Source organism: Lepeophtheirus salmonis, chromosome 7 (assembly GCF_016086655.4).
Source record: "Lepeophtheirus salmonis chromosome 7, UVic_Lsal_1.4, whole genome shotgun sequence".
NCBI lineage: Eukaryota > Metazoa > Arthropoda > Copepoda > Siphonostomatoida > Caligidae > Lepeophtheirus > Lepeophtheirus salmonis.
In genome coordinates this window covers 11288828-11302785 of record NC_052137.2, presented here as the reverse complement: position 1 = coordinate 11302785, position 13958 = coordinate 11288828, and the positions used below count along the sequence as shown (strand labels likewise).

General features: G+C 29.2%; 1 protein-coding gene and 1 long non-coding RNA gene across 5 annotated transcripts in view; both read left to right on the top strand.

Moving 5' to 3' along the window:
* Positions 1 to 13958, top strand: part of LOC121122169 (uncharacterized) — a 312765-nt gene that overhangs the window by 245494 nt on the left and 53313 nt on the right. The gene's annotated exons all lie outside the window — the stretch shown is intronic.
* LOC139906074 (uncharacterized) lies at positions 8259 to 13886 on the top strand. The gene is made up of 3 exons (XR_011781302.1): positions 8259 to 8779; positions 9961 to 10290; positions 10418 to 13886. It is a non-coding gene; the product is annotated as an uncharacterized lncRNA (long non-coding RNA).

The window sequence follows — 13958 nt, the reverse complement described above, 5'->3', positions numbered from 1 at the left end:
TTCATGGATAAAACTCATTTTTAAACTGATCTCATTATAAAAGTTTATATATATTGATAGGTTCTAGCTAGAAGAGATAAAGACAAAGAGAGAGACGAAGAAAAGTAAGAAAAAAAGAAAAAGGAGAGTTGAAGAATAAATATAGAACTAAACTTACTCATGAGCACTTACATCAGATAATGAGGATTGCCACATCAGTCTGGATGCGAACTTTAAAACGAGCAAATTACAGTTATTAGACTTATAATATGTTAATATATTCAAACGTCAATGAATTATCACATTTACCTTATATACATTCCAATAATAATTTAAGACAATCATTATTGCCCGTGAGATGATTTTTTAAGCTCATTTTCCCAAAGATTTTAGAGAGCCTTGACATGAACCTTACTGTTTATCAAAAATAGATGCCTCTCTTGCTTAATTTTATTACATATTATTAAATGTATTAAAAATATGCAAAATATATAAAAATATTACATCGTTATACATTCGTCTTTCTGTGTTGAAGATTAAGATAAACTATTACAATGAAAGGAATAATATATTTTCATCTAATATCCCATTTTTCTAGTCCCTTATTGCTCGCTCAAAAAAGAATAAGAATTGTACAAATTTAGATATTCCATAGGATTTTCAGTACATTTTTCCTTTATTATATTTAAATATCTGTGTTGATCGTTGGCATAAAGTAATATTCAATGTAAGTTTTAAGTCTTTTTTTATTTATAAGTCCAGTTGATGGAGTTTAATCAAAATTTATTTTAAATATATCCCTCTTATGTAGTGAAAATGTCATCTTTGAGCCCCAAAATGGCGTCTCCTTAATTATGATATAATTCATAATTGAGTTAAAAAGCTCTATAGAAGTTGATATCTAAGTGAATATTACATTTTTTAATCTCTTTAAATAGGATGCGTTATCCAGAAATTTTGTTATCACATATCAAGGGTTCCTAATCCCATGATGCTTAAATGCCTCCACATTGATCAAATAAATAGCAGTTATCAGTTATTTACAACTTCAGCAGCACACATCCATCCATCAACACCAATCCAACATTAAACTCAGAAAGTGATTTATTATTTTATATTTATTCTATTTCTCCTCATCCTTTGTTTTTCTCTCTTTTCTTCTTCTCTCTCTTTGTTTTTCTCTCTTTTCTTCTTCTCTCTTTGTTTTTCTCTCTTTTCTTCTTCTCTCTCTTTGTTTTTCTCTCTTTTCTTCTTCTCTCTCTTTGTTTTTCTCTCTTTTCTTCTTCTCTCTCTTTGTTTCTACTTCTTATAGCTGGGACATACCCATATATATGGCCTTTAATTATAAGATCAATTCAAAACTGAGATACTTGTATAAAAATTTAATCTATTACTCTTGAAGCTATGAGTCCCAAAACAAAAATGTAATTTTTTTACTCCCACAAAAAAAAAAAGAATTTTTGCTTTACAAAAATCACTTATTTTCCACTTTAAACAAATATAACTTGAGTTTTAAGTATGATGCAGACATTTTAAAAAGGGTTGTATATTTTTTAACATTTGGTTTTAAAATATATTAACATAATCTATTCTTAGCTTCAACACCAAGGGCTTAAAACAGCTTTGAACCTTAAAAATAACAAAAAGTGTATGGCTTTTTTTTAAACCACGAGGCTCCCAGAAAAAAAAAATAAGGTCATATTTGAATCAGGAGATCAAATTATATTAAATTGAGTCTATACTGTTTTTTTACTATTTTTGCTGTTAGACAGTGCTATTCATTTACAGTCGTAATTGATTACTTCCTATGAATTGTCTTACAGCAAACCATTTGTAAATCACTGGAATGTGGAATGGTTGTGTATGAAATAAATATCCAAGGCTAGGTTAGAGTACAATTTCCTACGTATCGAATCATTTCTTATTTTTATTGCTAAATACTTCAATACAATTTAAATTTTATTGAAGACAAGAGAGTGAATGCTTTGTAAAATCCAATACGTTTACGGGAGATTCTTGTAAATGTGAAACGTAGCAATTTTTTGGTGCCCCGAAGGGATTGGTTTCAGATTATGTATCAACAGAGTAGTAATGTTAGGACCAGCATGGGCGTAATAAATAAGGTCTTAAAATTTTTAAATAATTTTATAGATTATTTTTGATTCCTTTACTTTAGTTCATATTTAATTTCTTCTGAAGTCTGAACTAAAGTTTATACACGGATACGTTTATAAGGCCTCCAGCTGTGGACAACTATTTGCAAAACAAAAAAAAAAGGCAAAAAAAAAAACGAAAACAGTTTCCTATTTACATTACTAATAATTTATAAAATATACATACTAAGTGGTTTCTTGAGAGTATAGGGAGAATAAAGAAAATGAACGAAGAACCATATTTCCTACAAAAACCTTAGTCTTAAGAAGACCTTTTTACTTGGTTTGACTGATTTAATTATGTTTTTCTTAATTGTAAAAATGGATAAAAAAAAGAGTTTAGATGATAAATTTTATTAACATTTTTTTACTCGATAATTATTTGGCATCAGGGATAACTTATAAAGGCTGATTTTTTTTTCAATGAGGAGGTTCGAATCAGTTAAAAAGTTGAGGTTACAGCAAAGTTTCCTCTTTTGTCATCATTTTTTAATCATTGGTATTTACAAAAGTGCCTTATTTTTAAGGGATTCATAAAATTTCAGCAAACATATCATATAAATTAAAACTATCAAATCTTACTCATTATGAACAGAATCCTCATTTTCAGAGTCCCAGAACGCAGATATAAATATTTTTAGGGAAACCAATAACAAGGGTTCTATGTTTAAGTTTAATACTATCTATATAAAATCAAGAAAATATTGTACGTATCTCTGACTGTGGAGGACATATTTGGACGAAAGTGTGTTGGTAAAGCTCAGCACATCATATTAAACACGAAAAAGGAAGAAGATATTTGTTGCGTCAATATAAAAATAATCTTGGGCAAAATCAAGAAAATAAATAATCCTAATTTATTTATCTAAATCATATAGATATACATCTGGGGTTTATAATCTGTTCTTATTTTCTTTTTTGTTTATCTATCTCTTGTTATTGTATTTTATGAGTAAGTAATAAATTTACACTTAGCGTGTACACAAGTGAGTTTTCTTTTGATGTTTCTAAGAACATTACAATGGTTACCTCGACATGACACAAACACGCAGCCTTCTGATCTGATATTCAGCCTAATATTTCTTATACATATATGACTCAATTATGTGCTTTGTATTCAAATTTTGGGGTTGAATTAAAGTATACAAAAATTTGAACTATGTTTTAGTACCTTTATTGGATTAAAAGAATTACATTGGCCAAAATAAGGTCAATTCCTGATTCCTTTATTATACCAATCAATTTAGGGTACTTTAAGTAGAATTTGCGTCACACACAAAGAGTTAATCAGAATGATTTTTTGATAAAAGTAAATGATAATTTGTCGATGAATATAAATATAATTTACCCTCAATTTTGAATAAATTCATTCTAATTTGATTTTAATTTGACGGGCAAGATATATAAAATTAAAGAAATAATGAATGTTTCTTTATATGAGGTTTGGTAACTGAAGCTAATGCCCAGTATATCATATTAAACTAAAAAATGGGATTGCATATCTAAATTTTTAAACAAAACACTTAATAATTCCCACTAATAAAGGTTACTCCCTCAAGCACACTTATATCGACAAGCTCTGACCTTACTGGATTAGTTACCATGTAGTGGGAACATTAGTTTTTATTGTTCCCACAAAACTTTATTCTTCCTTTTTTTTTTTTTTTTTTCATAGTTCAAAATCAACGAATGAACGGAAAAAAAGTGAACGAACAAATGACTAACGGAAAATTTTCATAAAATGACCAAATGAACGTGAAAAAGATAGACGGGTCTAAGCCTGGTAGAAGATATAGGTGAAAAAAGCTTTCCCAAAAATGAAAAATATATAGACAAACCTATATTGACGCTTCCATTTTCGATGGATCTGTTCATGATACGTATTTATGTCCCTATTATGTACTAGGGTAAGGTGAGAAGGTTTAAGCCTGCCACAGGAATGGTGCTGCAATCGTCAAAATATTATATTTTCTCCTGGGTTCAAGAGTCATACCTTTTTATTTCAACTGATTGTCTCAAGTACTTTGCTTACACGAACTATTTCAGTAAACATCTGTCTTGTTTTTTGCTAAAATAGATAGGATTTAATGTCGTGCAGTTATAATTTTTTTTTCAAGAGAAACCACTTAGAAAATTCATCTGAAGTTATAAGACTGTTTGGGGCCTCAGAGTTAAATGTGGTCGCTTATCCCTTGTGGAGGGACCCAAGTCAGGTACAATCAAAAATTTCTACCACATCGGTAACACTCTAAAAAATGCGTGATATCTTGTTGGACAATCGCCGAATGAATAAGTGAGTCAGCTGGATGCCAAAATTTGCAAGAAGAGGCCTGGCTTAAATAATAAAAAAATCATCTTTCATTAGGAAATATACCTACAATACAGGATTTGGGGTAGGATTTGTATTGTCGTTCCCCCTTTTCTCCTGATTTGACACCCTCTGACTTGCCTCTGTTCAGAAACTCAAATAAATTTGTTACTGGGAAGCGTTTCACCTCTAATAAAGAAGTTAAGAGGCCGTAGATGAATATTTTCAGAGCCTTCCAAACTCTCACATCTTGGATGGAATACTGATGTTGGATATGCACTAAATCAAGTATGTGGAGTTCAAGGGAGATTAAGTAGAAAAAAATATATTTTCTAACTTAAAGTCTTGCATTGTCAGGCCGATAAATTTTCACCTTATAGGTATTTCTGATACAATCGTTCTAGACATTTAACCAGCCATTAAGCCATAAAATGAATGATCACGTCACATCACATGGCCCTCACACGCCAGAGTGGATTCATTGTGGATGTGACCAATGAACAATTTATTAGCAAGAATTATCCGTTATTTTGATCTTCAAATCTCAATAATTTTCCTTTTCTAAATGAAGAGGTTGTCTATAAATAAACGTTTCTTGTTTTTGTAGGAGGGGAAATAACTGAAATGTTCTTCCTAAATTTATAAAATATTATATTATAGAAATTTCACATTTATTGTGATATTTTCTTTGTGCTGATTTTATTCGTTTAAAAAGTTCATTAAAATATAATATACATACAAAATTATTTTTAACAAAATTTATCAATTTGAAATCAATTGCAAATTCAAAAATAAATAGACAAAAACTCTACCCATTCATCTTTACTTAGGTCCAGTAATGCATTTTTGACCCCATGTTAGCATTTGGTACATATAATGTACCTACTTTTTTATAGCAGTATTCGTAATTCCAACAGAACCCCCCCCCCCATCTCCCTCACCCCATTCTACCTGCGTTCGTACTTTGTACACAGTCTCAAAAAAATAAAATTGTGTTGCGAACATCCAAAATTGTAAATTTCTCAGATACAAATTGGTCTACACTGACGTGTGACGGCCATGTAATGTGAGAAAATATGTATCCTCATTTCTAGGATACTATTTGTAAATATGTCAGTAAAATATCTCAAATTGAATATTTTTAGCTTGGTTTGTTTAACGAATCAAATGCATGGATTAATTATTATAAAAAAATACATCTAACATGATGAGTTAATCCAATTATTTAGAATCGTATTATTTGAATATTTTATGAGATTTTATGCTCGATGGAGCCCAATCTTTGGTTTCCACATTTTTATTATAGAATAAAATACACATACGAGTATAATTAAATTACTCATAAGACTTATGATCGCGTGTTTGAAATCAACCTTTTGATGAGCGTGGATTTCATGATTGACCAAGAATGGTCTTAGCTTATAATTTTTAGTGGGATTGGTTTTTTGATTTAAAAAAAAAAAAAAATCCAAAAATTAACATTTTTTTTATCAAAATCAACAGCTATTCACGTAAAATTAAATTATTTGAAAAATTATATTTAATTGTTATTATTATTTTTTTTTAATTCAAAAATAAATAGCTATTTACAAAAAAAATTCAAACAATAAGCTTTTAAGCAATTTTTTTTTAATTTACAGTAAAATTTAAAAATTCAATATTTTTGGAAAAAAAACTAGGAATTAAATTTGAAGTATCAAGTACAGCAATTCACAAATAATTTGAAAAAATTCAAATATTCACTTTTTTTTTTTTTTGGGAAATTTGAAATATTAAATTTTCTATTAAAAAGCAAAAATTACTTAATTTGGGTAAGGCTACAGTCCCTCTTGCCCACGCGCCATATACACCTTAGCCAAGTTTTATGTTAATTATTATGCTAGGTAAATTAAAACAAATATTATCAATTCAATCTCAAAGTGGCCACTTTTGGCCTCCACCATAGCTGATCCTAGGCCTTATAGGTCTTTTTCAAGGGTACTCTATCCTAAGTAAATAAGTGAAAATAAATTAAAAGTGATTTTATAACTTTGATAAACTGATATTAGAAATTTTGAGCTTCTTTGTACTTATTTCAAAATTTAGTGAACCAGGATTTCTTGTCTGGTTCACTTCACATTACTTGTCAACATATTTGAATATCACTCTCGTGAGAATGAAGGAACTCCACATAAATAAATTACCGATTACACTACATGCTTACGATCTGAAAAAACTATAAATAAAAACGATTGTGTCAGGAATCATTGATATTAAATGATAAATTAAGTTCCCTCAGTAGTGTACAGCATATTAATATTAGCCCTTTCTCTCCAAATTTTTGTTTTATTTTCAAAACTGAGAAAATATATATAGTTGTATATATTTTGAAAAAAAAAAAAAAAAATTTACTTCTATAATTCAGCTGATACAGTATGGTCCCGTATTAGTCTAGGTATAGAAAGACTTAATGATCCAAATATACTAAATATTTTGATTTTAAACATTTCTTTATTTTAAAATATTCTGTAAACCCATACGGTATCATCAATACAGTATTACATAAACGCTTAAAATTCTTATTTACCAATTGTGAACAATTGTGTAATACATTTTCTTATGTACTTATTTATTTTCTTCATTGATTTTAGTTTCTATTTTTATTTTGTTTTAATTGTATAGCCTGATAATACATTTGATAATTTAGTAAGATTTAAACTTATTTATAATTACAAAATTATAATATATATGTAGCTATTTATTAAAAAAAAACCATGAAATTTTGTTCACTTATTTTGCATGCCTTATCTCATAGGTCTAAGGTTTATTCATAAACAATTTGCGTTGGAATTCACTAACTTGGTAAATAATTGTTCCAATCCAGGATATTGTACAAGTTACACGACATCGAAGTCTAAAAAAGTATTTTAAGTGCTTCGTTTTCTTTGTGTGTAGGTTTCCTTATGCACTATTTTCATAAATTAAAAACAAAAGGGCGGTATTCATGAAAATTATATCTTTAGAAAATCCAAAAGAATATCTATCTATTATATTTTTAGCTATTAGCAGAAAAACTATACTTTTTGGAAATTATTGGCGTTCAATGTAATGAAAAGGATTGTTTTGGTCGGTTTATATCACTTATAGCCAGTTGATTTTTTCACTGCTTTACAGAAAAAAATAAAAAGTTGAAGTAACTCATGGTATTCACATGATTATAAAAATAACTTTTCTTAAAACGAAAACTAATGAGTCAATAAGAATTCAAAAATTGAATAGTGGGGATTTGATTGATGATTAAGAATATACTCGTAGATCATGATATTGAATAAATTCATAAATTTACTACGATCTACTTTTAGATACCTATCATTTATCGTTGAAGTTAAAACTCAATATCGTATCTCTTCTCGGAAGCCTTTTCTTCCTTTTCGTTTTGGTTCTTATTGTTTTAATTCCATTATCTTTTTCATATCATAGTTTCTCTAAAAATAATATGATCAAATAAATAGTCCTTGGTGAGTAAAAATAGATAGGATAAAAAGGGTGCATTCTATGTTTAGATTATCCCTTGACTAAACCATGCAAAAGGAATTGAAATGGTTTGGATAAGCGTTAAAAAAAGCTGTCAAAGTATGTACGAAAAAATCAATTTACTGGTTGTCTAAAAACTCTTGTAGAATTAAAAAGGGGAACAAAATTCAACAACTATAAAAAGAGTATAAATTATATTTTTATCAAATAAAAAGAAACATTTTCTATCAATGTAACGTAATGAAAAATACATCAGTCTCAATACAAAAACAACGTAAAAGTATTACAAAAAGAGCCAACCCTTTACAATGAATGGGCCTTGTAGCTAGCAAAATAAAAATGTGCCCCTAATTATTTTTTAATATCATTTAGAATCAACAATTCATAAACTATTTGAAAAAACCTCTGAAATAGCAATGAAACAGGTTTCCATATTGCTAAAGCCACTCAAAAGCTTTGATTACATTTTCTCCATTTAATATTTAGTAACGCAATTATGATTAATTGTTGTTTTAAAACAAAATATTTTTGTCAAAATGATTATTTTGAAATATTTTTAGACGAAAACATAAAAGTACAGTGTGGAAACCCAAAATTTATAGTATTTACGATTCTATCCCCGTTATTTTGAACTACAAGGTTTATTTACACAGCCAAATGACAGCTGAAACAAAAATAAGCAAGTATCCCATGTCTTTAAATGTAAAGCAACAACAAAGAGTAACTCGCCTGCAATCTCTTCTGCGCTGGTGGTAGAGCCAAGAAGGCTGCAGAGACCTTTGATATATCCATCCGGACTGCTTACAAACTATGAAGAAGCCCATAAGTATGGAAAATGTATAAGCATTTTATTTTTTATCTAATTGTCTTACATTACTCAAAATAACAATATGCCTGACTTCTGACCTCCCTCCATGTGGCCCTTCTGCGGCTATGAAAAATATAGTTAAATATAGTATCCAAAGATATTATCCCAGATTGGTTTTGAGTTGTTTTTTCTTGATTCCATAAAAATCACTTTTTTCGAAATATAATAATGCAAATCCCAGTTTTAAGTCCCACTCTGTATAATCTATTGATTTTCTATAAAATGACATACGAATTGATAAACTGTCCACATAATATATAAAAATACCTAATTATGAAAGTTGTCTATTTTTTTTTTTTTGGGGGATATATTTTTTTGACAGTGAAGAGAATTACTATTTGCTTTTATGATTGATGTAAGTATTAAAGTCTTAAAAATATATAAGTATTATTTGAATTAACTTAAACAAACTTTTCCATGACTTAAGTATAATATGATATTGTTTACTTTGCCATTTCTACGTATCCATATGGGTAATTGGAACGAATATTTTAATTTTTATAATCTTTTTTTCTTTGTCGTTTCATAGATAAACATTGTTTTAAGTAATCGGTATATGCAGATTACAAACAAATGTATGCTGTACCTACATTGTAAATAGAACTCAAAACAAGGAATTAGATACCTTGTTATCCCACAAAAAAAAGTGACATGTTTTCTTCATTTCCTTCGATTTAAGTTCTTAGAAAAGGAAACGAAAAAAGAAATAATGCTCCTGAATGAATTTATTATTATAAACAGAGAAACTTAATCTTTCATATTAATAAAAAATATGTATATTGTATTTCAGTTTGTTTGTATTTTTTTTTTTTTTTCAAAAAAAAATAGAGCGGTGGATTTTTAGAAGTTTCTTCTTTTCTGTTTGTTTTATATATGTAAATTCAAATTATTCGAATACTATATTTAAATAAATATAGTATTTATGCCTAAATACATTCGCTGAAACATCAAAATAAGTTACTTAAAGGTTTATTATTATTGAAACATTAGTTAAAAGTTGGAAACAGGGGACCTATAATTTAATTGAGGTGTATATTAGAACAGGGGTTCTCAACAGTATTTGGATGTAGGCCAAAATGAGATGAATAAATCATCTAGGGGGCCAGACTAATGAAACTTATTCTTTTAATTTTTTAAAGATTTTTGAATATTTGTCACAATCCAAAATATAAAAAGAAAGTGCGTAGAGCATCCGACATTGGGGACAGTGGAACACCTGTGTGAGACATTTTAAGAAGCAAGCTTGGCCTTATTACGAATAAGTTGAGAGTCGAAGATACGGAGAGAGAAGGAACATTCTGAAAGTTCATTTTAGATATCTATTTTGGGATTAATACACTTAATACACATGACCACTGAGTGCTTGACGGAATATTACCAATCAGTAATAATGATTGGGGATTGGCTTGTAATGTCACCGCCTATACATAATATATTTCAGATTTTGAAGACTCTTTTAACTTGGACAGGTAACAGAGAAATGGCTTAACATATGTACTAAAATGAACCTATGTAATATAAAAAAATACAACTGCCAAAATGAGAAATATTTTATTTTCATTGTTTGCTAAACATGTATCAATTTTCCCGAAATAGCTTATATCAAATACCTACCTTTTGCTTCTCTTATAATCGAACTACCAATGTATTACAAAATATTAGCTACCCAAGTATAACTAAATGGATTTAAGAATATGAGCTGAAGTTTAATTTCATAAGAAGATCAATGAATATGAGAAAAATTACTCGGAGGATATAAATTCCGAAAATAGCTCACAATTGGATGCACTCACCTCAAATACAATGTATAACCTTCATCGCCATAAATCTTGGCTCGGCGATTGCTTGAGTCGCTTCATCTTGCTTTTACCACAATTTTTTTTCGGCAATTGTTCTTGCATGTGACCGATTTTTCATTGCCAGTCACCATATGCTTTAAAAATGGATCAATTTAATTACGCTTCAGCAGAGAGTTGCAAAAATCAATTCAATCCAAAAGGCTATTTCACAACAACTAGTACGGCACCAATACATCCAGCTTCCTTAAACCAGCCTTATGCAAATAGTTCAAAACGTTGTTTGGTTAATCTTCAGTTCCTTGGCAATGGAATAAGTACCCACATTACAGTTCAACTCGAAGATTTCCTTTATTTTATTGACATTTTCGATGATTGGTCTACCAGAGTGTGCCTCTCTTTGACGTCAATATTACCAGAACAGAATCATTGTAACCACCGCTTTGCAGTTACGTTCTATACTGTATTGGGTACATAAACAGTACAATATGTTTTCCGCCTGATCTGCCTTTTCATCTTGGTCGAAGAGATATTCAAAAATGTTTACTGTAAACTACTCACAAAAGCAAGTGTTTTAATTGAACTTTTATGAAAAAAAATGTATATATTTCTTCAATAAATACCATACAAACATTATTTTGAAATATATAATAGGTCGCCCTAGCCATTATTAAAGTTTAATTTTGCTAATTTTTATTAAAAATCTACGCTATGACTATGCAAAAAAATAGAGTGGGGTTTCAATGGAAGCATCTTCCTTTAGGCTCATAATTGAAAATGGTCATATTTTTCATAATAGTCTATTCTTTATTTTTCTTGAAAAAAAAGATGATTTTTTTTTAATATACCAAAGGTGAATTTTGTTGACATTCAAAACTTTTCTGAAAATTACTACATTGTAATCCAGGATATTTATCAAGGGTGTCATGTGTATTCTTTACAAGCGACAATACATCCCCGGGTCTTCTAATAGTAATAAAAAGAAATAGTAACATATTTTCTAGTTACACAAGTACTATTAATATTATCTTCAACCACAACCACTCTTATTTCTCTTAAAATTCAAGCATATATGTATATATAGAAGTAAATAAGGGAGTTTAATATATTAGATTTAACGATATTAAGATTTAAGATATCTAATTTAGTAACAATAACATTTTTATTTTAAGAAAGGCCATAAAGAGGAGGAAGGGCATGGAAGATAAATAAATGTTTGGATCTAATATAGCGTTCAAATAAATAGCAGATATAAATGTATTTCTTTGTATATGTATACATAGAAATAATGCAAATTTATAAATTATATACATTACTATATGCATATTTTTAATTTAGTACTAAGAAATGCGCACTGTATTTTTTCTTCCCATTTTCTAAGAAAGATTATAGTCTATGTTAAATAAGCAATTACTAAACAGTAAGAAATATAAACATGGACAACCGTGCTATCGGTCTCATAAGACATCAAACATAATATTTGCATCTTAATAAAGTGTGATGTATTCGGTATGAGTTTTTTCATAGAGACATATACTCGTATACAAAAGATGACAAGTATATTAAATTATGCGTACAGGTATACTCAAGAAGGGAGAGATACTTATATCTAGTTTATGACCAATGCAAAGGATCATGGTGTTGCCACCTACTACTGCGTTCTGTTTATTAAATGATAATTAATTAGTATAAAATATTTTTCTAGAAAAGAACACTCAATAATTTATCAATATGACATATGCAGCATATGAACCAGACCTATTTATCATAATATCATTTTAAATTGAATTAAAATATGCAATCATATATATCAATAAATTAAATATTATTTAAATTAATGTCCTTTACCCAAATGTCCGTTCGGTAAATTGTCATTCGGTGCAATATCTGTTCGGCAAAGTGGCATTCGGCAAAAACGTTTTAGGCCAATTATCCTAGTTCCATGTTCTCCTTCCCGAGAAATAACAGCCTCAACTCGCCAACCGTGGTCATGGCGTACTATACTGTCATGATGGCAGCGAATCAAAATTTTCCAAAGAGGTGCGGTAGACAAATATTCTCCAAGACACCCTAAGCTACAAAGCCAAGGGGGTTGAGGTCAGGGCGGGAGGAAGACCACATAGAGGAAAGCCAGAAGTACGACATATTTTTGCTACATAAGTTTTAGTTATTTTAAGCCTTTGTTCTTGAAATTGTAGAAAGTCCAGATGAAGATGTCAAAGGTCTCTTCAGCCTTCTCGGCACTAACCCCCACACGAAGGAGATAACACAGGCGTTTTGTTTTTTTGTTGCTCCGAAATTTTCACACATAGATGCATGACATAAAACAAAGCTTGTTTATTTTTGTTTCAGCTATCGTTTGGTTGTGTAATGAAAATTCAAATATTAAAGTTTACAATTATGAATGGAGGCTTATGGTATGGAAAATGTTACTAACTTAATACAGTTGGACGGATCTATAAATTGAATGTTTGTTTCAATAATTATCAGATCCTCCCTTTTTTCATGATACAATTAAGACAAAATGAAAGTGATATTTTCTATAAGTAGTTGACCAATAACAAACTACAATAATAGTAAAGTCATCCGTTAGAGGGAAATTTAATTATTCTATTTCTTGGTGATATTTTGGTGTTGTTGTATAGTTAGCGGATAATCGTTAAACACTTATAATTCCCATCCTTTTATTTATTTTATTTTTTATAAACGAAATAATTTTTTACAGTAAATACAATTATAATTACAGGCTTTTCAGAAAATTGATTTCATTTTCATCATTAAAAATAGATTTTGTAACTAAATACGCTTAAAATATAAGAATCAAATGGTACTTCAATAAACCCCACAAATAGTGTTGTGCTGATCCCTCTTTATTCAATACATTCCAGTCCAGTTTTTGGACCGGTACTATCAGTCCTTGAAACGGGGCATATCTTGAAAATAGTCACGTTTTGATTATAATGCAATATAATACAAACATATTATATTTTAAATTAATTATATAATTTATTCTATTATTTAACAGAATAATTAAAGAAACAAAAACATCAACAGAGGGGTCCATTAAAATATGAACACTTTGCATTTTAGAATTCAACAAATTATAATTCATTAATTAAAATAGAATTTCAACAAAATTATTACTATGAATGGATATCTGTCGTCTAAGGTTTCTCAATAATTAATGTAGCTGCTCTTAGCGGCAATGGTAGCTTCCAGGTGGCGGTGGAAGGCCAGATACCTCCTGCGGATGTAGTCCTCTCTCATCACTGACGGTGGCTTTGAGGACCTCTGTTTTTGGATAAAGGGCACTGCAGTTCTTCCCCTCGACATTCACCCGA